This window comes from Rhinatrema bivittatum, chromosome 1 (genome assembly GCF_901001135.1).
Source record: "Rhinatrema bivittatum chromosome 1, aRhiBiv1.1, whole genome shotgun sequence".
Classification (NCBI taxonomy): domain Eukaryota; kingdom Metazoa; phylum Chordata; class Amphibia; order Gymnophiona; family Rhinatrematidae; genus Rhinatrema; species Rhinatrema bivittatum.
Window position 1 is genome coordinate 126440430 of NC_042615.1, and position 22169 is coordinate 126462598.

The 22169-nt window shown below is 45.1% G+C and overlaps 1 protein-coding gene across 2 annotated transcripts in view; it reads left to right on the plus strand.

Annotated features, from left to right (window-relative positions):
- Positions 1-22169, plus strand: part of LOC115083233 (microtubule-associated tumor suppressor 1 homolog) — a 218753-nt gene that overhangs the window by 61364 nt on the left and 135220 nt on the right. The gene's annotated exons all lie outside the window — the stretch shown is intronic.

Here is a 22169-nt window from a genome sequence, read left to right on the forward strand (position 1 = left end):
CAGGATTTAGTATCATTAAACAAGACCAGACAGTTAAATTACTGCTACTCAAAGAAGTTTTGAGCATTGTAACTTGTAAAACTAGGCAGAAAAACTATTGCAACTGGAAAACTTATGTAACTTGTGGTTGTTGGAACATTCATGTAATCTAATTACCTTTCTCCATCTATGCAATTTAATCTTATAGCTGTACAATCTAACAGTTTCAGGTATATAATAGCTTGTGCAATTGATCTGGCATGGAGATTTTGGTCATTAATCTGTTATATCCTTTGAGCGCTATTTAAAAAAGTATTAAGTACTGGGCACTTAAGTGAGACATTGATATGGATCATTGAATAGACTTAGAGCCAACAGCTGTGGAGATACTTATTTTTATTTGTAGCATTTAATAAAAAAGCATACCTTATGGAGAGACACAGGCAGGGCTCTGTGCAAAGCACCATTAAAAACACTCAAATTTTACTGACAAGAGACACAGGATTTAGACTTGAACACTCTCATCCCTTAAACTTACAGAAGTTTGTTCTCACTCTGCATGCAAATATCTATGGGCCTGAAGTGCCAGCATGAGCAATGGATGGCCCATGCCATTTTTTAAGATGGTGCCAGCTGTCCATTGCTCCTACCATGTGACAGGGGCTGGCCAATGGCACAGATAGCCCTTGTCACATGGTAAGGGCAAAGGGCCATCGGCGCCATTTTGTTTACTGGCAGCCGATGGCCCGAGAGCGGATCATTGCTCCCGGGACCCCTGCTGGACCACCAGGTACTTTAGGAAAGTTTTTTTGGGGGGGTCTGGATGGTGGGGGGATTCAAAAAATTAGATTTAAAGGGTCTGGTGGGTTTTTTGGCTCAGGACAGCTGAAAAAAAAAAGCGGTCAGAACCATGGGCAACGAAGATTTCCTGCAGTTCTACAAAGACGATACCGGAACAGATTCACATCTCTATGAAACAGCAATAGCCCAGCCCATGAAAAGGCAGCAGTTTACCACCAGTGCAATATAATATTGAGAAAATGCAATGAAGGTGGCACTGACATCCTTGAAAATGCATAACTATGAACTAAAACTTGTATTTGCTGCAATGTTGAATTAGAAGGGTGAACAGTATCACAAAGCATTTGATTGACCATGATTATGAACAATAATTCTGTAAACTATTAATACTGTAAACCAATGTGATCTTCTTTTGGTGCAAGGGTATATAAAACCACTTACATAAAATATCGATAGCTTCTGGGAGACTGGTGCCAGGGCTGGCTAAATGGAGTGTCTGCTGCATTTATTGCGATTGTTTTGAAATAAGACAGGAACAGGAGAGCCAGAGATAGTGGCAGTCATACTTTAAACAAGCTAGGATTACCCATCCTACATAGAAATCTGTGTTCAAACTGAGCCATTCAATCCCATATCAGCCTTATTAACCATCTTCAAAGAGACAAATAAGACAGTCAAGGAAGACTAGCCTTGATGGCAAGGGATTGCTGATAGTCAATATAGGACCAAATTACTTTTAGGGGCATTTAATGTTAACTTTGATCTTTTAAAGAAGCATTTGTCAAGCTATTTTCCAGCAGTCTGAGCTGAGTATGTGTTAGTTTGAATCTTGATCATGAATAAACTCCTATACATCAACTGCACAGAAAAATAGGTGCGTGTAGATTACACAGGGTAGCAAACTAAGATTGAACTAACATGTTTTATGCCTCAAGTTTTCATAATCAAGGTTTCAACTTGAACTATATTTGTATTTTTAATATGCATTCATAAATTACCTTAAATACAAAATTTATGAAATGCATTCACCCATACCACACATGGATCAATAAATGGTTACACAGATTCAAGTTTCTGAAAGACTCCTAGTAGGCAATTTAAAGATTGAAAAAAGGGAATGGAAGGGGGGTAGGGGAGAACTTATTTTACAGTAGGTGACTAAAGGCTTAATTAGCAAAAATATAGGTTGTCTGAGAATCTTACATTCACTAGCCTGATCTCTATATTTCCAAATGTAGGCATTTACAGTCCAGTTTAGTTGGTACTTCAGGAATTTTGTCACTTGGCTGAAAGTCTTCAGTCTGAGACAGAATCCATCTCATATGATCTGTCAAATATCCTGCCTTCTCGAAAAAAATTAAGAATGGTCGTTCCTTTGGTTTGGATCTACTGTTGGATGTCTGCCATTTTGGAGTTCCACAGGAGAGATTGAAGACATTTTTTTGGTTTCTTTTGTTTGTGAACAAGACTTAAATATGATTTTGAAATTTTACTTTTGTGAAGCTCATACTATTTTCTATGGGAAACATTTGGATTTACATGAATTATGCTAAATCCACACAAGAAAAGGAAATTTCTTGTCGAACTTTTTTTCATTGTGTACAACTTTTTTCCTTAGACACCCACGTAAATGCATTATAACATATGCTGGTAATGTTTTTTTTCTCCTGAACAACTTCATTTTTTTCCTAGATCAGAAAGTTTCCAATTTTATATCCTTAAGAATTAGGTGTTCAATATGATCAATAACCTTTTTGCAAGTTAAGCCTTTTTTCTCCCTCTTCTTTACTCCTTAATAGTTGATCTCTTACCCCCAATGTTGTGGACTCTAAGGCATTGTCTCTTTTTCTTTTTAATTTTTATGTAGTATTTCTGTGTAGAAATATTTTTTATTGCCTTTTCTTGGTAATTTTTGGCTATGCATTGTTAAAACTATAAACAAGAAAAAAAACCTGTGTACATACAAGAACTTGTAGGTCTTGATGCTTTTTGTTTTTTTTTTTTACATTGAAAAATACAAACAAAGCTTCCCTGATTTACCCACAATTTTGTGTTCAAGAAAGAACAATAGTAGAAATATTCCAGAAGTTGTCTTGATTGCACAAGTCTTCACATACTTAGTTTTAGCAAACCCAAATTACCGCTGATTCAGAAACTTGCCTTAAAAGCCCATAAGTAAAATGCATTCCACTAGTGTCCACTCACGGTAGTTCAATATTGTTCAAATCTTCCAGGATGAAGAATCTAGCTGTTTATGAAGTGAATTTCAAAAAGGTCAAAACAGCTTGTTAAGTAGCTGCTGAAAGAGCCCTGATAAACATCCTAAGATAGAGTGGGGGAAGTTATAAGAATTTAAATGTTTTGAATATCCCTTTGGGGGGGGGCCCTATCGGGTCCATCATAAAGTGGAAAGTTTGGCACCACCAAGGCACTGCTGCAATTAGGCTGTCCCTCCAAAATTGGTAGCCATGGGTTAAGGAAATTGCTGCAAAAGGTGACTGAGGCCTAAATTTACTTTAAAAACACATTTTTCAGAAGCATGGCCTGTATGGGAGGGTAGTAAGAAATCACTGTTGAAGAAAAGCGATAAGATATGCCACATAGCATTTGTAAAGAAGTACTTAAACAGTGTGTATGAGTTAGATTTTGTGGTCTGAGATAAGTGTAAACTTTGATCTCCGTGCTAAGTGATGGGTGATGTAAAACAGCATGCTAACACATCCCTACTGCACAGTAAGCTGGTGATAGCATTATGATGAGAATGCTTTACAGCAGCTGGGACAGAGGCTTGAGAAGGTAGAGGGAAAAATGGATGGTGCAAAGTATAGGCAGATCCAGTCTGCCATACACCTGGGACTGGCGAGAAGATTCACCTTTGAGCAGGACAATGATCTAAGCAAAAACAGCAATGGAGTGGCTCAGCATGAAGAAAGTGGTCTGTTTTGGAGCCTCATATGAGACTGTTTCCCTTATAGTTTCTCATCTTTAAGATCTTCTTTCAACCTTTAGACAGCTTAATTTGGGAACTAGGCTTGATCAGATTAATATACTGAACATCCAATTGATTTTTGCAATGCTAAGGTTTCTATTGATGCTATTAGCAATAATGTCCAGGAAGATTTTGAGCTTGCCAATTGGCTTACTGAAAATAAAATGATTTTGAATGTGAACAAAACTGAAGTTCTCTGGATGAATGGCTATGACCCTACTTTCTCAAATTGAGATTGTTTCTGCTATTATAACTAGTTTGCTAGTTATGTCTTTAGGTGTAAAACTGGACTCTGTCTATGGAGCAACAAGTGATTCAAGTGGCCTATTAGAATAACATGGAGTCTGTCATTTGATCAATTTATTGGATAAAAATTCTTCATATAGTTGTCTTACACCAGTTGGTCTACTATAATGGCTACTTCTTGGTCTACCTATGAGGCTTTTACTTAGGCTGCAAGTTTGAAGTACCTGAAAGGCAGAATATAAATTGTTCAGAATGTAGCACCTTGCTTGATTAGAAGTTGAGGAAAGCGAGGATTAACTTCATCGCCTTATGCATTATATTGGTTACCAGTTAAGCTGAGAACCCAGAGTAAGATCATAATGCTGGTATTAGTTGTGTGGAATTGCCTCCATATCTTGAAGAAAAAAGTGCAAGTCTTTTCGCTCATGCTCTGCTTTCTTGATTGTTCCTATTGTAAGCTGGTAAGATCATCAAAATTGTGTGCCAGAATGTTTTCAGTGATGGCACAGCTATGGAATAAACTGATTTTTGGATGCTAAAACTGGAAATGTATCTGCTGTTCATATGTAGCCCCCTCCCAGATGGGGTACATAAATGTGAGTATGGCACCTGATTTGAGAGGCATTCCAGTCTCTTGAGTTTTCAGGTTGACAATGAATATGCATGAGATTCTGAAAACCAAACCCATTTGGTGTTTGAGTGGAATTGACTACACCTTCCATTATAAACTCAGTGGGCACCATGGTGGACAGTAACAGTTGTCCACATTTACTCTTAGGATGAATCTCCATTAACTGTATTTGGTCCTCCAAGACATCCATATTCTAAAGCAGTGGTTCTCAATCTTTTTTCCTCAGGACACAAGATGCTCACATGCGTGACACACTGAACACAATAACCATCATGGGACTTAATATAAGCATATGCTCTGCATCCACACGAATCCCCCCCACTTCCTAACAATTGGGCCGATACAGAAAATCCCACGGGAGTGCTGGCGCTCCAAGGTGAGCGCCCGCTCTACCAACGCGCTCCCAGGCAACTCTCCTGGGCGCGTGATCAAGCATTTAAATGAGGGCCCGCAGTAAAGAGGCGCTAGAGACACTAGCGTGTCCCTAGCGCCTCCTTTTTGACAGGAGTGGCGGCTGTCAGCAGGTTTGACAGCTGACGCTCAATTTTTCCAGTGTCTGTTCTTGAGCCTGCTGACAGCCACGGGTTCGTAAAACGGACGCCGGCATAATTGAGCGTCTGTCTTCGACCCGTGGGCCGCGGGCACATTTAAAACTTTTTTTAAAATTTAAAATTTTTATTTTGGGGCCTCCAACTTAATATTGCTATGATATTAAGTCGGAGGGTGTACAGAGAAGCAGCTTTTTTTCTGTACACTTTCCCGGTGCCGGCAGAAATTAAAATGTGCGGCTTGGCTGCACATTTTACTTTCTGTATCGTGTGGGAATAACTAATAGCACACGCAACATGCATTTGCATGTTGTGTGCTATTAGTTTCGGTGGGTTGGCCATGCGTTTTCGACCAGCTATTACCCCTTACTGTATAAGGAGTAAAAATAGCGTGTCGAAATCGCGCGGCCAAACACGGGCTAACAGTGCGCTCCACCGGAGCACACTGTACTGTATCGGCCTGAATGGGTGCAGAGCAGAACTAAGACTTTTTCCCTGTACAACTCTCCATACAAAAAAGATATTCTGATTCTGGTGTCATCTTAACAGAATCACAAATTCCCTCTACCAGGTGCAATGTAAACTAATACAAGCACCACTTTGTACATGTCTATCAAACATGCCATACCTCAGCAGCATTAACTCCAAGAAATGAAATAGCAATAGCCTTATCCCATGAAAAGGCAGCAGTTGACCATCAATGCACTATGAAAAAATGCAGCAAACAGGACTCATAAAAATCTCTAAAGTACCTCATCTGTCACATACACACAGAATGCAGACAGACCTGCCTTCACCAAATATAGAATAAAAGACCACAAATTATAAATGTGGAAACACAACCTGGAATGAAAATCCCAAGACCACCTTCTGCATGCAGTGCAAAACTGGAGAATAGATACAAATATTTCCTCCTACCAAAAAAGTTCAGAGAACTGACATAGTATCGCCCTTGTACCCAGTCATTCTCCTTCATGCCCCCATCACACCTCCCAACTACTCAATCATCTCTTCACGTGCTCATATCCTAGTCCAACATTCCTGACATCCACATACTCTTCCCTGTGCTCCCTTTTCTGCCCTTCCCTCAAACCTTCCCAGAATACCTCTGACCATCTTTCCTACCTCTTCCTGATCATCCCCCACTCCCAACTCTATTCTTCCCCCAAACCAGCCACCCCACACTTCCATTTCTCATCCCTGCCCAGCAGTCTCCAACTCCTCCCTCCTCTGCCTCTTCCTACCCAGCAACCCCAACCTCCTTTCTCCCACCCCTGACTTATTTTCCCATGTCTTCCTGCCCAATCCATTGCACCCCCTTCCTGGCTCCCAGCCAGCAGAAAAGACTTGTCCAATCTAGTCTCCCTCTCGCTTTATCAGCAGCAGATGAGGGCAAGAAGCATGAGAAGATGAGGCAGCAGCAGTGGATCTACAGAGCATGCACCTTTCTCCCTTATGCTCCTGCATTCACATCCAGGTCCCATGGGGTGAAGACAGCATCAGCAACCTCACTGCCAGGCAGAGGATGATAAAGTTGGTGTCCTGCTGGGCCCATATGAACAGGAGTTGGTGATATCTTGCTTTTGGTCTGGGTGAAGGAGGAAGAAACAACCTCCCCTGGGTGGGAAGAGGAAGGGAACAAGAGCAGCTTCCTGTCAAATGCAGTAAAAGAGAAGTCTGACAACTCCTGCCTGGACTGATGAGGAAAGATCAGTCTTCTGCTGGCTCTGTGACCCACCTCCCGGGGCTTCGACACACTGTGTCCCCCAAAACACCTGTTGAGAACTGCTGTTGTAAAGGGTACTTGGTAAAGCAGCAGGGCACCTTTGCTCCCTCAGTATCTTCTTCCTGGTACAACAGGCAGAGTTCCCTATTGTGGCCCTGGATCAGGAACAGCCATCTCATAGGGCCATATGAAAATATCTCACTAAAAGCTTGTAATAGAGTGCAAAGCAAATGCTTAATCTAGAGAAGTCTTAATTATACACTGGCTGCACATACAGTATTAATAATAAAAAAAGAAGTGTGGACTCCCAGGAGAAGTCCTTAGTCCTAGTATTTAATCCTAGAAAACGAGCTGCAAGAATAGGGGTGGACAGGAGCTGGTGCTGAGGTTCTGTTATGCTTAGCTGTTTAAGCTATGTGAATGTCTGCACTGCTTAGCATTGCTACTAGGGTGTCTGGCATTTAAAGCACCCAGGGTTGTTTATGGCTCCTTCGGAACCTCAGGTATGTGCTCTTTGGTTCTGAATAGATATCAGGAAAGACAGCAGCAGTCACTTTTTAGCCTCTATATGTCTGTTTGTAGCTGGCATGATTATCTTCATGAGTGTTGACATTACTCCCCTTTCAGAGAAGTGAGCAGGTAGTGTGTAGGACATCCTAGCCTAGAAGATGCTGATAGCCAGTATGTATGGTGGCTGAAGGTTTGTGTATATTGGATGATGAAGACCCTCCCTTCTAATATGACATGACTGGCAGAGACTGCAGGGTTGATGATGGCATAATTGGGGTCAGTGTGGGAAGTTAAGTCTGAGGTCATAATGACAAAAAGGGGAAAGAGCCTCATGCTCTGTAAATGTAACCATCTGGACTCATGCCAGCAGTAGTTCTTGTCTGCTAGCTTGGTAAGATATTGGTAGTTTATTTTCCAATTATAAGTGGATTTTTCTGTGTGAATGCTGAAGTTCACTCCATTGCTTGTTACTGAGTTAAGGCAATTAAGTGTGTTCACAAAACATATGGAAATACTCATGGCCAGGCATTTCTGGCTTTTTGCCCTTATTGCATTGAAATTGCAACCTGAGCATCTGTTTTCTCAACTTTCCTATAAGGGATAGACATGTGAGTATCTTCAGCCAAAAAGGAATGAGGATCGTGTAGAGAAATAAGGCAGCTATTGCTATAACTTGGCATGCCTGAAATGCTTCGTTATATATTTTTATTTGGTCTCATTCATATTCTGCTTCAGCTTTGAATAGCAAATATTTAGTTGTTTGCCTCCTTTCAGACTGAGTGTGTTGATCCCTTAAAGTCTATTTTTCTAATTCCTCTGTAAGTTGATTGCAGTTAACTTCTACAACAAAACAGCAAATCAGTGTTTTAGGAAACATGCATATAGGTATGATAGTGGAGATGGCTCTTTATTTCTATTTTTGTTTAACTTTCTTGGCAACATTTTGAATAGCTCATAATAGTTGTTAGTTACATATCCATAAGAGGATCAAGCAAACTTCTAGAATGTTTATCTTTGGAACTAAATTCAGAACGAGTTGGCAGGAAAATTGTGGTTTCACATGGTTTAGGAAAGGATTTAATATGTTCAGTATGAATTTGTAAAGTTGCAGCTTTTTAACAGCAGTGGTAGTCTGAATAGGTCACAAGTGAGGCAGGACAGGTCTGCTGTGGCTCAGGAAATTCACACTTGAAATAAATTGCCTACCAGTTTGCGGCAGAGTTGGATCTTCTGAATGCAGTAGTATCATTGAGTGCAATCCATGCACCAAGAGAGGGTATCTGAGTGAATGTACAGTAACGATTTATTTTCCATAAAGATTGTTAGCTGCTTCAACCAGGTACACTGATCTCTAAATTCCAAATGTTGGGTCATTGAAGTTTTGTTTTTTTGTGCAGGCAATATTTGGGTGGATTGCCCATCAGAACTTTCTAAACATCTCTATGGAGGTAGAATATTTTTTTCTTCCAAGATGTTTTGGTCTGCTTTTTAGTGGTTGGTTTTTCTTGTCTTGTGCTATTGACTATAAAGATCCTATTCCTTGTATGATTAGATTGTGCCAACCAAACTGAATAATTATTTCCAAACTCCTAACACCAAACCAGTCTGACTCATTCTGCCTTGTGCATGCATACTTCATATGGAAACACTTCTAGAAAGTTCATAAGTCTGCTTCTAGGAAAATATTTTCAGTTGGTGTAAAGTTTCATGTATATAAATATGGAAACTGCTGTGAAGTTGCAGTACTACAAATGGCTTAAACAGTAAGTGTATAAAATTAACACAATTGCAAGATTCACACCCAAGTCTTGATCCTTACTGAGTACTGCAAGTGTTTAAAAGCTCTTAAATTATCTGTACACGAATCTATACCCACAGAGGACTTCCTTGCTGAGTGATATACTACAATAGATTCCACTGGGAGGTGGAGAGCTATGAACTACATGCCCTGGTCAGCTTTTGGGCATGAGAACATGCAGGGAGGGGTGACAGACCACACAAGGCCCATGACCACCTGGAGTTTCTGGGGGGGAGTGGCTTTTGACTGACTTGGGCTCTTCTGCACATAAATCACAGCAAAAAATCATCTTCCCTCCAGCTCTGTTCAAAACAGTATTTCCTGAAAGTGGCAGGAAAACAAATGTCCAAACAATCTGGAGCACCAGTGAGTGGATAGTGCACCACAGGAACACTTAATTCAAAAATCCAAAAATGTCTTTCCTCCTTGGACACTCCGTAGCTGATATTCTTTCATCCTGTGCCCTTCTAGTATCTTTTGGGCAGGAGTTGTTCTCCTTTTGGCTTCTTTTCTCTAGAGCCTCTGACTGATGTCTTGATCAGTCCTTTAACTCTGGATTTTCCCAGACAGGTTGGGAAAATCTTTGAACATCTCCTTGCTACTTATTCCTCTTTTTTTTCTGTGGTCTCCTTACTCACAGCTTTTCAGGAACTTTTCCTTCACCACACTCTGGACTCTCAGCACTTGACTTCTTCTGGAACCTTCCTTTCAGTAAGGCCTGGCCAGTCTACTTAGGTCCTAGCCACTTTTATTGAGCAAACACGTCTGGTTCTCTCTCCCCAGACTTTCTCTGTGGAGGATAGGCCCATTGGTACCACAGTGATACCCCTTAGAGTTCCAAATCCTGGAATCCTATGCACAACTGCTCCAGCATCACATGGGTGCAGGAGTTTATCACTCACAACTCCTCCCAATGTGGAGTGATACTCTTCCTGAAAATACCTACATTACACTGACCTTACAACAGCAGCAGGATCTGTTTGGAGACCTCTCAATTGCTAGCTTTTTTTTCATAAAGGCAGAGTGGTGCACCCTGTCTCATAGAAACATAGAAATGACAGCAGAAGACCAAATGGCCCATCCAGTCTGCCCAGCAAGCTATGCATTTTTTTCTCATACTTATCTGTTACTCTTGGCTCTTAGTAACATTTTGGTTCTATTTCACTTCCACCCCCACCATTAATGCAGAGAGCAGTGTTGGAACTGCATCTATGTGAAATATTTAGCTTAATTAGTTGGTAGTAACCGCTGCAATAAGCAAGCTACACCCATGCTTATTTGTTTTCCCAGACTATGTAATTCAGTCCTTTTTTGTTGTCTGTATATAGATCCTCTTTTCTTCATTCCCCCTGCCGTTGAAGCAGAGAGCTATGCTGGATATGCATTGAAAGTGAAGTATCAGGCTTACTTGGTTTGGGGTAGTATCCGCAGTAACAAGCAAGCTACTCCCTGCTTTTTTGTGAATGTAAATCCTTTTTTCCACATTCATTCATGTCCTCCAGACTTTATGGATCCACAGTGTTTATCCCACGCCCCTTTGAAGTCCTTCACAGTTCTGGTCTTCACCACTTCCTCCGGAAGGGCATTCCAAGCATCCACCACCCTCTGTGAAGAAATACTTCCTGACATTGGTTCTGAGTCTTCCTCCCTGGAGCTTCAAATCGTGACCCCTGGTTTTGCTGATTTTTTTCCGACTGAAAAGGTTTGTCTTTGGATCATTAAAACCTTTCAAGTATCTGAAAGTCTGTATCATATCACCTCTGCTCCTCCTTTCCTCCAGGGTGTACATATTTAGATTCTTCTATCTCTCCTCATAAGTCATTCGATGAAGACCCTCCATCTTTTTGGTCACCCTTTTCTGGACCGCCTCAATCTTGTCTCTGTCTTTTGAGATACAGTCTCCAGAACTGAACACAGTACTCCAGGTGAGACCTCACCAAGGACCTGTACAAGGGGATAATCACTTCCCTTTTCCTACTCGATATTCCTCTCGCTATGCAGCCCAGCATTCTTCTGGCTTTAGCTATCGCCTTGTCACATTGTTTTGCCGACTTCAGATAGTTAGACATTATCACCCCAAGGTCTCTCTCCTGCTCCGTGCACATCAGCCTTTCTCCCCCCATCAAATACAGTTCATTCGGATTTCCACTCCCCATATGCATGACTCTGCACTTCTTGGCTTTGAATCTCAGCTGCCATATCTTCGACCACTCCTCCAGCTTCCTTAAATCCCATCTCATTCTCTCCACTCCTTCTGGCGTGTCCACTCTGCAGATCTTAGTGTCATCCGCAAAAAGACAAACCTTACCTTCTATCCCGTCCGCAATGTTGCTCACAAAGATATTGAACAGGACCGGTCCCAATACCGATCCTTGCCTTACCCCGCTTAACACCGCTCTCTCTTCGGAGAGAGTTCCATTTACCAACACACATTGTTTTCTGTCCTTCAACCAGTTTGCAATCCAGGTCACCACCTCGACACTCACTCCTAAGCTTCTCATTTTATTCACCAGTCTCCTGTGCGGGACCGTATCAAAAGCTTTGCTGAAATCCAAGTAGATGACATCGAGTGCCCTTCCTTGATTCAATTCCTTGGTTACCCAGTCAAAAAAGTCAATCAGATTTGTCTGACAGGATCTTCCCCTGGTGAATCCATGCTGCCTCTGGTCCAGCAATTCTCCTGACTGTAGATAGTTCACTATTCTCTCTTCAACAGTGACTCCATTACTTTTCCCACCACCGAAGTGAGGCTAACCGGACTGTAGTTACCAACCTCTTCTCTGTTCCCACTCTTGTGAAGCAGGAACACCACTGCTCTTCTCCAATCACTCTGCACCACTCCCATTTCTAAGGATTTATTGAACAGGTCACACAGTGGACCCGCCAGCACATCTCTGAGCTCTCTCAGTATCCTGGGGTGAACTTCATCAGGCCCCATGGCTTTGTCCACTTTCAGTTTCTCCAGCTCTTCCCATACATTTTCTACTGTAAATGGAGTTATATCTACTCCACTCCCCTCCAGTTTCTTGTTAACTAGTGACTGTCCTTCTCCAGGGTCCTCTTTAGTGAACACAGAACTGAAGTATTCGTTTAAAATTTCTGCCATTTCTTTGTCTCTCTCAACACATTGATCCTTTCCACCTTTCAATTTCACTCTACCACTATGAACTTTTCCCCTTTCACTGATGTATCTGAAAAATGTTTTGTCACCTCTTTATCTCCTTGGCAATCCTCTTCCGCTTGACTTTTTGCCATCTTGATTAATTTCTTAGTCTCCCTCAGTTCTACCAGATATTCTTCTTTGTGCTCCTCCCTTTGGGATCTTTTATATTTCTTGAACGCTGTTCTTTTAGCCTTTAATTTGTCAGCTACCTCCTTTGAGAACCAGATAGGTTTCATTTTTCTTTTCTTTACTTTTCTAACATAGATTAGTTGCCTTGGTAATTGCTCCTTTTACATTGGTCCACTGTTGATCCACATCGCTCTCATTCTCCCAGCCTTTTAGTTCTTCCTCCAGGTAAGTCCCCATTTCATCAGTCCGTGTTTTTGAACTGCAGAACTTGGGTCTTTGTGCTTCTTTTTTGTGATATTAAACCATATCGTTTGATCACTGGTGCTGAGGTGGGCGCCCACCTGGACATCAGAGACATTATCTCCAGTAGTGAGCACTAAGTCCAGTATAGCTCCTTCTCTCGTGGGTTCCATAACCATTTGTTTGAACAAAGCTACTTGCAGGGCATCCACTATTTCTCTACTATTAGATTCTGCAGATGGGATTCTCCAGTCTATATCCGGCATATTAAAGTCTCCAACGATCACCACTTCTCCCTTCTTTCCTATCTTTTGGATGTCTTCAACCAGATCTCTATCCATCTCTTCCTTTTGGTTTGGAGGCCTGTAAACCCCTCCAATAAAAATGGATGTCCCATCTTTTTTTAGGTTGGCCCATAGTGCTTCTTCATTGCCCCATCTTCCTTGCAACTCACATGCTTGGATATTGTTTCTGACATAAAGAGCCACTCCTTCCCATAAATAACTTATCTACCATGTATTGATCGAGGGCAAACATTGAAGAAAACAAGTTTTTATTTCAAACCTTTACAATTTTAATAAGTTATTGTGTAATAGGGCTAGGATATGTTGTTCTTTTGAAGCATTAGCGTCCAGTCAGATGAACCGAGAACAAGTGGGTTATGCACCTCTATCAGTAGATGGAGATGGAGCAAACTGACGTCAAAAGTATACATACCCCTGCAATGACAGGCTGCTAGTATTCTCAGTCTCCAGCAGATGGTATATGTGTATCTCCCTAGTAGGAATTGCTTCATTTTGTAATTTAACTTTATTTGGACAAAATAAAACAAATATGCCAGTAAGTTTCATAAGTTACGTCCCCGCAGACAGTCATGTTATCCAAACATTTTATATACACCCTGCCCCCTTCCTGATACAGAACAAATATCTTATCTATTATAGTCGTGGCAAATAAACAGTCCACAAATGAACAGTAACAAAGTATGTATGCATGTAACATCTGCATAATAGAGGATAAAGCTCAATATATCTTTTAAACTCAAAGTAGAATATAAATCATTGTCTTGCCTCTTTCTAAGAGTGTACTGTTTAGTGAAAAAGCAAGCCTATGCTCCATTATTCAGCTTAAGTACCGATTGACTTGAAGCCATTTTTCAAAGGGAGCCCATATTTTCCCATATTTAGCTAAGGTATCTCTGTGAAATGCAGTAATGTTTTCATAGTTCTAATGCCCATGAGCCTTGTGACCACCAATCTCAAATGCAGTGAGTCTTTCCTCTTCCACCACTGTGCTATCGGGATTGCTTCATGTTGACAGGAGAATTAAGGAAAAATTTGCCCCGATCTCCTGCAGTGATACCAAATGGCCCTGCCCCCAGTTGAGAATTCCTGAGGATTTCTGTGGTCCCTCAGATGAGTTCCTTGGTCCAGTAGCTAGTTTCCTCAGCTGGATTGGACTTAGCTGCTTAAGCAGCTGAAAGGCAGTGGATGCAGGAAGTTGAGCGTGGCAATGACTGCACATGCCATCTCTCCCCGCAATTGGAGACATTCTGTACTAGGCTAGATAAAGCTGAGCTCTGATTTCATTAAACCTGGTTCTTCCCAGCTTGGATGTAGGTCTGGGTAAAGACATTTCAGGTGGAGCACCTAAATTTGGACTCCCTATCTGGATCCTTAGCAGGGGATGGTAGCTCAGTGAGTATGCTTCAGGTGCCTCCTGGTTTGGATACTTAGTTCCAGGTGTTGCAATCTTTTCTTCAAGTGCAGTTTTCAACCCTGTCCAATGCTCCCAGAGCAGAGGCGCAGGTAGGAACCTTGCCTGGACTAGTTAAGTGCCAGAGTACTCCTGAGTGGCAGCAGGACTTCTTGATAGAGATCCAGATGGCATGGATGATGGTGTTGATCATGACTCTAAGGATGGTGAAATTCCTCCAGGATTAGAGCACATAGAACTATGCTACAGTTCTTTCATGGAGATGAACTGCCAGCTATGATCTCCCAGACCTTGGAAATACTTGGGGTTTCTAAGCATATTCCGGGTCTGAGCTGAAAAGAAATCCCCATTCTGGTTTCCTTGCATATAAAGGCTCTTGATATTTCCCTATAATGGAGTCCATTCAAGAATTGATTGATCTTGAGTGGGGCACCCCAGAGGCTAACTTCAAAAGGTGTTTGGTTTTGGAAGGCCTGTACCCTCTGGATTATGTGGTAAGAGTGCTTATGTTTTCTGATGGTAGATGCACAAGTGTGTACTTGCCAAGCGGACCACTATTCATGTAGGAGTGGACTTGAAGAGGATGCTCATAATAAAGATTGAGACTATCCTTTAACAAGCATTTGAAGCAGTGGCAGTGACCTTGCAGATTGCTGTTTGTTCCTTGGGGGCTGCTTATTTGCTTCTCTACCAGGAGGTTGATGACTGGGGTAAGCTCCAGGGCAGTTATGGAAGCAGCCACTGCCTTCTTGGCAGATGAAGGCTCTGATTTGGTCCACACTTGAGCCAGAGGGGTGGCATTTATAGTAGCAGCTAGGATTTGATTAGGGATGAGAAATTGGTTAGCCAATGCAACTGCCAAGGCTAACCTCACTAAATTGGCCTTTAATTGGCTTGCTTTTATTTGAGCTTGAGTTGGAGGAACTGGCCAGTAAGTGGGGTGAATCTCTGGTTCCTCATTTGCTGGAGGATAAGCAAACAGTGCTCCTTTAACATGAGAGGTTGTGCTTTTGAGGATCCAGGTGTTTGACCCTGTAGAGGAGCGACCTTTCAGAGGACTCTACCTTTCTGTAGGTCTGTCCTTTTGTCCCAAACAACCCAGAAGGGGCACAGGCTCAGGTAGTGGTGCCTCCCAGTGAAGGTTTGCTGACCCATCCTGAGGAACAGGAGAGGACGCCACTCTCTCCTATCAAAGGTGGGTCGAAATCACATCTGATCAGTGGGTCCTGGAAGTGAGACAAGGATATGCAATAATGGAATTTTGCAGTATTCCTGGTGTCTCCTTGCCACTCCCCAAAGAAGCGGGCAGCAGAGTACATTGGCAAGGCTCCAGTCGGAGGGCTGTGGTTCCAGTGCCCATGTCTCAACAAAATACTGGGTGATATTCCATTAATTTCATCCTGCCAAAGAGAGGCTCCTTCTGTCCCACCCTGGATCTCAAAGGTATCAACAGTCTGCGTGAAACATTTTCACATGGAAACCTTGCACATGGTTATAATTGCTGAGCAGTCAGAGGAATTTCTGACCTCCTTGGATTTGGCCAAAGTGTATCTTCACGTTCCTTTCTGACTAGAACATTAATACTTACTGTGGTTTTCAGTACTGTGGTGCTACTTTCAGTTTCTGGTGCTGCTCTTTGGTCTGGTCACTGCTCCCAAAACCTTTTCCAAGGTAATGGTAGTTGCAGCAGTATTGAGAGAGGATGGAATTCTAGTACACCCGTAACACTAGTAAACAAATTTCTGGGAACATTTTGTTTCCTCCACAATCTTCAGTGAAACAAGTAGATTTTAAGATGAACACAAATATGCATTTTCCTAGCGTGTAGCAGATGGACTCAAAACAAATGGGTATAGTGTGCTGGTGCTAGCAGTTGGAGACTGATCTGATGTCAGCACGGGTACATATTACCCCCACAGGAAGTGAAGCAATTCAGTAATTTCCGTCTCCAAAGCAGTTTGGAGCTACCCATGCTCGCTGAGCGTGTTTCCAAATTCTATCGACTAAATTCATAGAAGAAATCTACTGAAGACTAGCCCCGCACTCCTGTGGTGATACCAGGCGGTCACTCACCCAGTTGAGTTTCCCGAGCTGACTTCCGTGGTCCCTCGGAGGTAGGAGCCTCAGTCCGGTGGCCGGTTTGCGGCAGGGACCCAGCCCCCGAGTGAGAAGGGCTCGGGTGCGGCCTGGTCCCTGAGCGGTTCGAGCGCGGCCTAGAGGCAGCGGGTGCCCTTCCTTAAGCGCGGCGGTGAAGGTATTCCCCTCTCCCCCCGCAGCCGGAGACCACCCGGGTTGCAGCCGGGAAGCGCCGAAGACAAGGTAAGGCCGTACATCTTTACTTGGTCTCCAAGGAAGTGTGGACTGACTGGGCCTGCCTACGAGGCCGCCCGCCTGGGAGGTCGCCATTCTTGCCTGCCTACTTCTTGTTTTCAGATTAAGCGCGTTTGTTTGCTAAACGCAAGTTGTTCGCGCACGTTGGTAGCGCACGCGACAGGCGCACGTTGGTAGCGCACGCGACAGGCGCACGTTGGTAGCGCACGCGACAGGCGCACGTTGGTAGCGCACGCTACATGGATACGCACACATCTGCTAAGGCGCCCTTTTATAAGGTGCCCCCTTTATAAGGCGCCCCCTTTATAAGGCGCCCGCGTTAGGCGCACATCGTAGGACGACACTCCATTTCAGGCAAATGGAGCATAAGAATGCCTCTGCATTCGCAGAGTCGGCACCCCCAGAATCAGGCATGAACGCTCTAAGCCTCTGCTCAGCATGCAACCTTAGAGCCACACAGAGCGAGGAAGCAGACTCTCTGTGCCCAATGTGAGGAAGCCATGGCAGTTCCAGGACCAGACCGGTCCCAGCCCAGCGGTTCCTTAGGGAACACTCCGGACTTAGAAGACCGTGGCGAGCAGCTAGGGAACCCGAGAGACCTGGTACCCCTGCGGCCAGATCTGGCTTCGCTTTCCTGGGTGGAATTATTTAAGGGGATTCCCGCCTTTGTCCAGATGCAGTCTGCTCCTCGGATGGGTCTTTCCGTCCCGGTTGATCCGGCCCCTGGACCCTCGAGACCTAGGCGCAGCCACTCACCACCTGACAGCCCCAATCATGGGGATTCGGATTATTCACAGGTAAGTGAGGAGCCCCCCCCCCCCCCCCCCCCGAGGAGAATGAACTTCCCTCGGAGATAGAACCATATCGGACCATGAGACGCTTCTTTCGGAGAGAAGATCTGCCGGGCCTGGTCTCACAATGCTTATCGGAGCTGGCCATTCCGGGCCAGGACTCCTCAGGGGTCTCTGTACAGAACCCTCTGCTAGAGGGCCTGCACCAAACGGCTCACCACTTTCCCCTCCTACAAGCAGCACAGCAGCTAATCGAGCTGGAATGGAAGGCACCAGAGGCCTCATTCAAAGGGGGTCGGGCCTTGTCTGGCATGTACCCTCTAGATCAGACATCCAAGGAATTGCTGGCGTGCCCCAGGGTAGACGCCATAATTAATGCAATCGTGAAACGCACCACCATTCCGGTGGAGGGGGGGGGGGGCGGCTCTTAAGGATGCGCATGACTGGCGCATGGACACCATTCTGAAACAAGCCTTTGAGGTAGCAGCCATGTCCCTTCGAATCGCGACTTGCTGCACCATGGTGACACGCTCCTGTTTATCACAGGCAAGAAACACCCCGGGAGAAGACATGGAATCTGCTCTCGCATTTCTCACAGATGCAGCCTCCGACCTCGTCCGTACGGCAGCCAAGGGAGTGTCCTCCTCAGTGGCAGCCAGAAGACAGCTTTGGCTACGCAATTGGGCAGCCGACTCGTCCTCCAAGACTCAACTCACGAGAATGCCCTTTAAGGGTTCCCTACTATTCGGCAGCGACCTTGAGAATTGGGTTACTAAATGGGGTGCTTCTCCGTTACCCCGGCTACTAGAAGACAGGTCAAGGAGGAACCAGCGTTCTGTTTCTAGCCATCCAGAGGTAGAAACTCGCAGCGCTTCAACCCTTACAGGTCTCGCTATCAAGCACCTCGTTTTCAGGCCAGGAATCAGCCCTTTCGGGCTAAGCACACCAAGAAGAGAACCGGCCCGGGTTCTGGCTCTGGCCGTAACCCACAATGACAATCAGCCGACCCATCCGAGGGTAGCAGCCATAGGGGGCAGGCTAACCCTCTTCTACCGCAGGTGGGTCGAGATTACTTTGGAACAGTGGGTCCTCGCCATCATCCGGGAAGGATATTACCTGGATTTCTTTCGGCTTCTGCCGAACAAGTTTGTGGAATCTCCTTGTTCGCCACTCAAGGCAGTGGCACTGGAAGTGACCTTACAGAGGTTCCTGGCCCTAAAAGCCATAATCCCAGTACCTGCAGAAGAGGTACCTTCTGGGCATTATTCCATTTATTTCATAGTACCCAAGAAGGAGGGCACCTTCAGGCCCATCCTGGACCTCAAGTCAGTCAACCGACACCTAAGGGTCCCCAGCTTTTGCATGGAAACTCTACGGTCTGTCAAGAATTCAGTACAGCCAGGGGAGTTTCTCACCTCCCTAGATCTGTCAGAAGCCTACCTGCATATCCCAATTCATCGGGATCATCAGCGCTATTTACGCTTCAAAGTCCTGAATCAGCACTTCCAGTTCCGGGCCTTACCCTTCGGGTTAGCCACCGCGCCATGGATCTTTACCAAGGTAACAGTTGTAATAGCAGCACTCAGGAAGGAAGGAATCCTCGTCCATCCCTACCTGGACGATTGGCTGATCAGGGCAAAGTCACTGGAAGAGAGTCACCGGGCAACCAACAGAGTTATAGCTCTTCTGGAAACCCTAGGATGGGTAGTCAACATAAAGAAGAGTTCCCTACAGCCATCCCAGTTGCTGGAATACCTAGGGGTCCAATTCGACACCCAAGAAGACAAGGTCAGCTTGACTTCCAAGAGAAAGTCAAAACTCCGGACTCATCTGCAGGTCTTGCTGAGCGCCAGCCGGCCCACAGCTCGAGATGATCTCCAAGTCCTCGGCCTCATGGCATCCACCCTGGAGGTGGTGCCATGGGCGCGGGCTCATAGACCATTACAACGTGCCCTTCTATCTCGATGGAGTCCACGATCACAGGACTACATCATACACCTGCCTCTACCAGCCAGAGTGCGGAAGCAACTACGCTGGTGGTTACAGCCCGGCCACTTGAGCCGGGGGTTACGAATGTGCTCCCCAACCTGGATTCTGCTCACCACAGATGCCAGCCTGAACGGATGGGGAGCGCACTGCGAGGAGCTCACCACCCAAGGACGGTGGACCAGAGAAGAGTCAAGGAATATCAACCGACTGGAGGCACGGGCAGTCAGGCTAGCGTGCCTGCGATTTGCCCACAGACTTCACAACAGAGCGGTCAGAGTAATGTCAGACAAAGCCACCACAGTGGCATACATCAATCGACAGGGCAGAACCAGAAGCCAACAAGTGTCCCTAGAAATAACGCCCCTGATTTGGGCAGAAGCCAACCTTCAGGACATCTCCGCCGTACACATCGCCGGGAAGGACAACACTGCGGCAAACTTCCTCAGCAGAGAAAGCCTGAACCCGGGAGAATGGCAGCTGTCACCCACAGCCTTTCAGTTAATTGTGGATCACTGGGGGACGCCAGCCATGGACCTATTAGCAGACAGGTCCAATGCTCAAGTTCCCAGATATTTCAGCCGCAAGCGGGATCCTCGAGCTCAGGGGATCGATGCCCTGGTACAGCCGTGGCCTCAGGGGATCCTGCTATATGCATTTCCTCCATGGCCCCTGTTGGGCGCCATTGTTCACCGGATTCAGCGACACAGAGGTCTAGTTCTTCTAGTGGCCCCAGACTGGCCAAGAAGACCCTGGTACGCAGACATGAGAAGACTACTGGCAGGGAACCCTCTACCTCTGCCTCCATACCGGGACCTACTACGGCAAGGCCCCATTCTCCACTAGGATCCAGCTCAATTCTCTCTTACGGTCTGGCCATTGAGAGGGCTAGACTGAAGAAAAGAGGATACTCAGAGCCGGTGATAGATGCACTTCTCCGAGCACGCAAGTTCTCCACATCACTAACATATCAGGATCTGGAGAATTTTTGAAGCCTGGTGCGATTCTCACGGCACCAATTCGCATACCGCACAGATTCCTATCATTTTGGACTTCCTACAAGATGGACTTCAGAAGGGTCTGTCCCTCAGCTCCATCAAGGTACAGGTAGCAGCGCTGTCTTGCTACGGTCCCAGACGTGACGGCAAATCCATTGCCCAGCACCCAGACGTTTCACGCTTCCTGAAAGGAGTTAAATACATTCGCCCACCACTGAAGTGGCCAGTGCCCTTGTGGAACCTTAACCTAGTATTGGAATTTCTAGCGGGATCAGCCTTCAGGCCCCTTCGGAGGCCTGTCTCTCCGTTTGTTAACCTTGAAGATGGTGTTCTTGCTGGCTGTGTTCAGCACGACGCATCTGAGCTACAAGCACTATCCTGTCGTGATCCATTTCTTAGAATCACTCCAGAGGCTATCCATCTTCATACAGTTCCTTCCTTTTTGCCCAAAGTGGTCGCCCACTTTCACCTCAACCAAACCATATCCTTGCCTACCACGGAAGGTTTGAAGAAATCGGAAGAAGGTCGAATACTACGTCATCTCGACATCGGCAGACTGCTGTCCAGATACCTGGAAATGTCAGAAGCAGTACGAAAGACGGACCACCTGTTCGTCCTGCACAGCGGGAAGAAGCAAGGGGAAGCGGCCTCACAGCCGACCATCGCCCGCTGGATTAAAGAAGTTATCAAGGCAGCCTACGTAGAGGCGGGAAAACCACCACCTCTACAGGTCAAGGCTCATTCTACCAGAGCACAATCAGCCTCTTGGGCAGAAGCTAAGCTGCTGTCGCCTGCAGAGATATGTAAAGCGGCGACGTGGTCCTCCCTCCATACCTTCTCCAGATTCTACCGTCTGGACGTTCAGGCCAGGGAGGACACAGCATTTGCGAGGGCAATCCTACACGGACCTCGGGCAGCCTCCAGCCCAGTCCAGGAGTAGCTTTTGTACATCCCACTTGTTCTGAGTCCATCTGCTACACGCTAGGAAATGTAGAGATTACTTACCTGATAATCTCGTTTTCCTTAGTGTATGCAGATGGACTCAGCATCCCGCCTGGCTGCCGGCATACATGGGATTTCACAGGCTCAAGGTAAGCCATGTTTTACTACATAGGGCATCCACCCTGCCGGGTGTAGACGCCTTCTGGTTGAGAATCCTGGCAGTCTCCAGCTACCATCAAACCGGTCAGGGTAATCCTGTGTAATCGATCGGTCAGCACTCATATAGCTATGACAGCTTTGCAAGGAAGATTACTTAATTGCTTCACTTCCTGTGGGGGTATATGTACCCGTGCTGACGTCAGATCAGTCTCCAACTGCTAGCACGAGCACACTATACCCACTTGTTTTGAGTCCATCTGCATACACTAAGGAAAACGAGATTATCAGATAAGTAATCTCTACATTGTTTGGGTCTCCCAGCTAGAGAGAGACTACACTTAATTCAGAATTGCGCCATGTGAGTCCTGTGCGAGTTTAATCTTGGAACCCAACTCCTGGTTGGTTCAGTACGTAGTGTTACTTCTCTGTTGGTCAATACATTTTAAAATTTGGAATTAGCCATCAAGGCATTCAATATTCAATGAC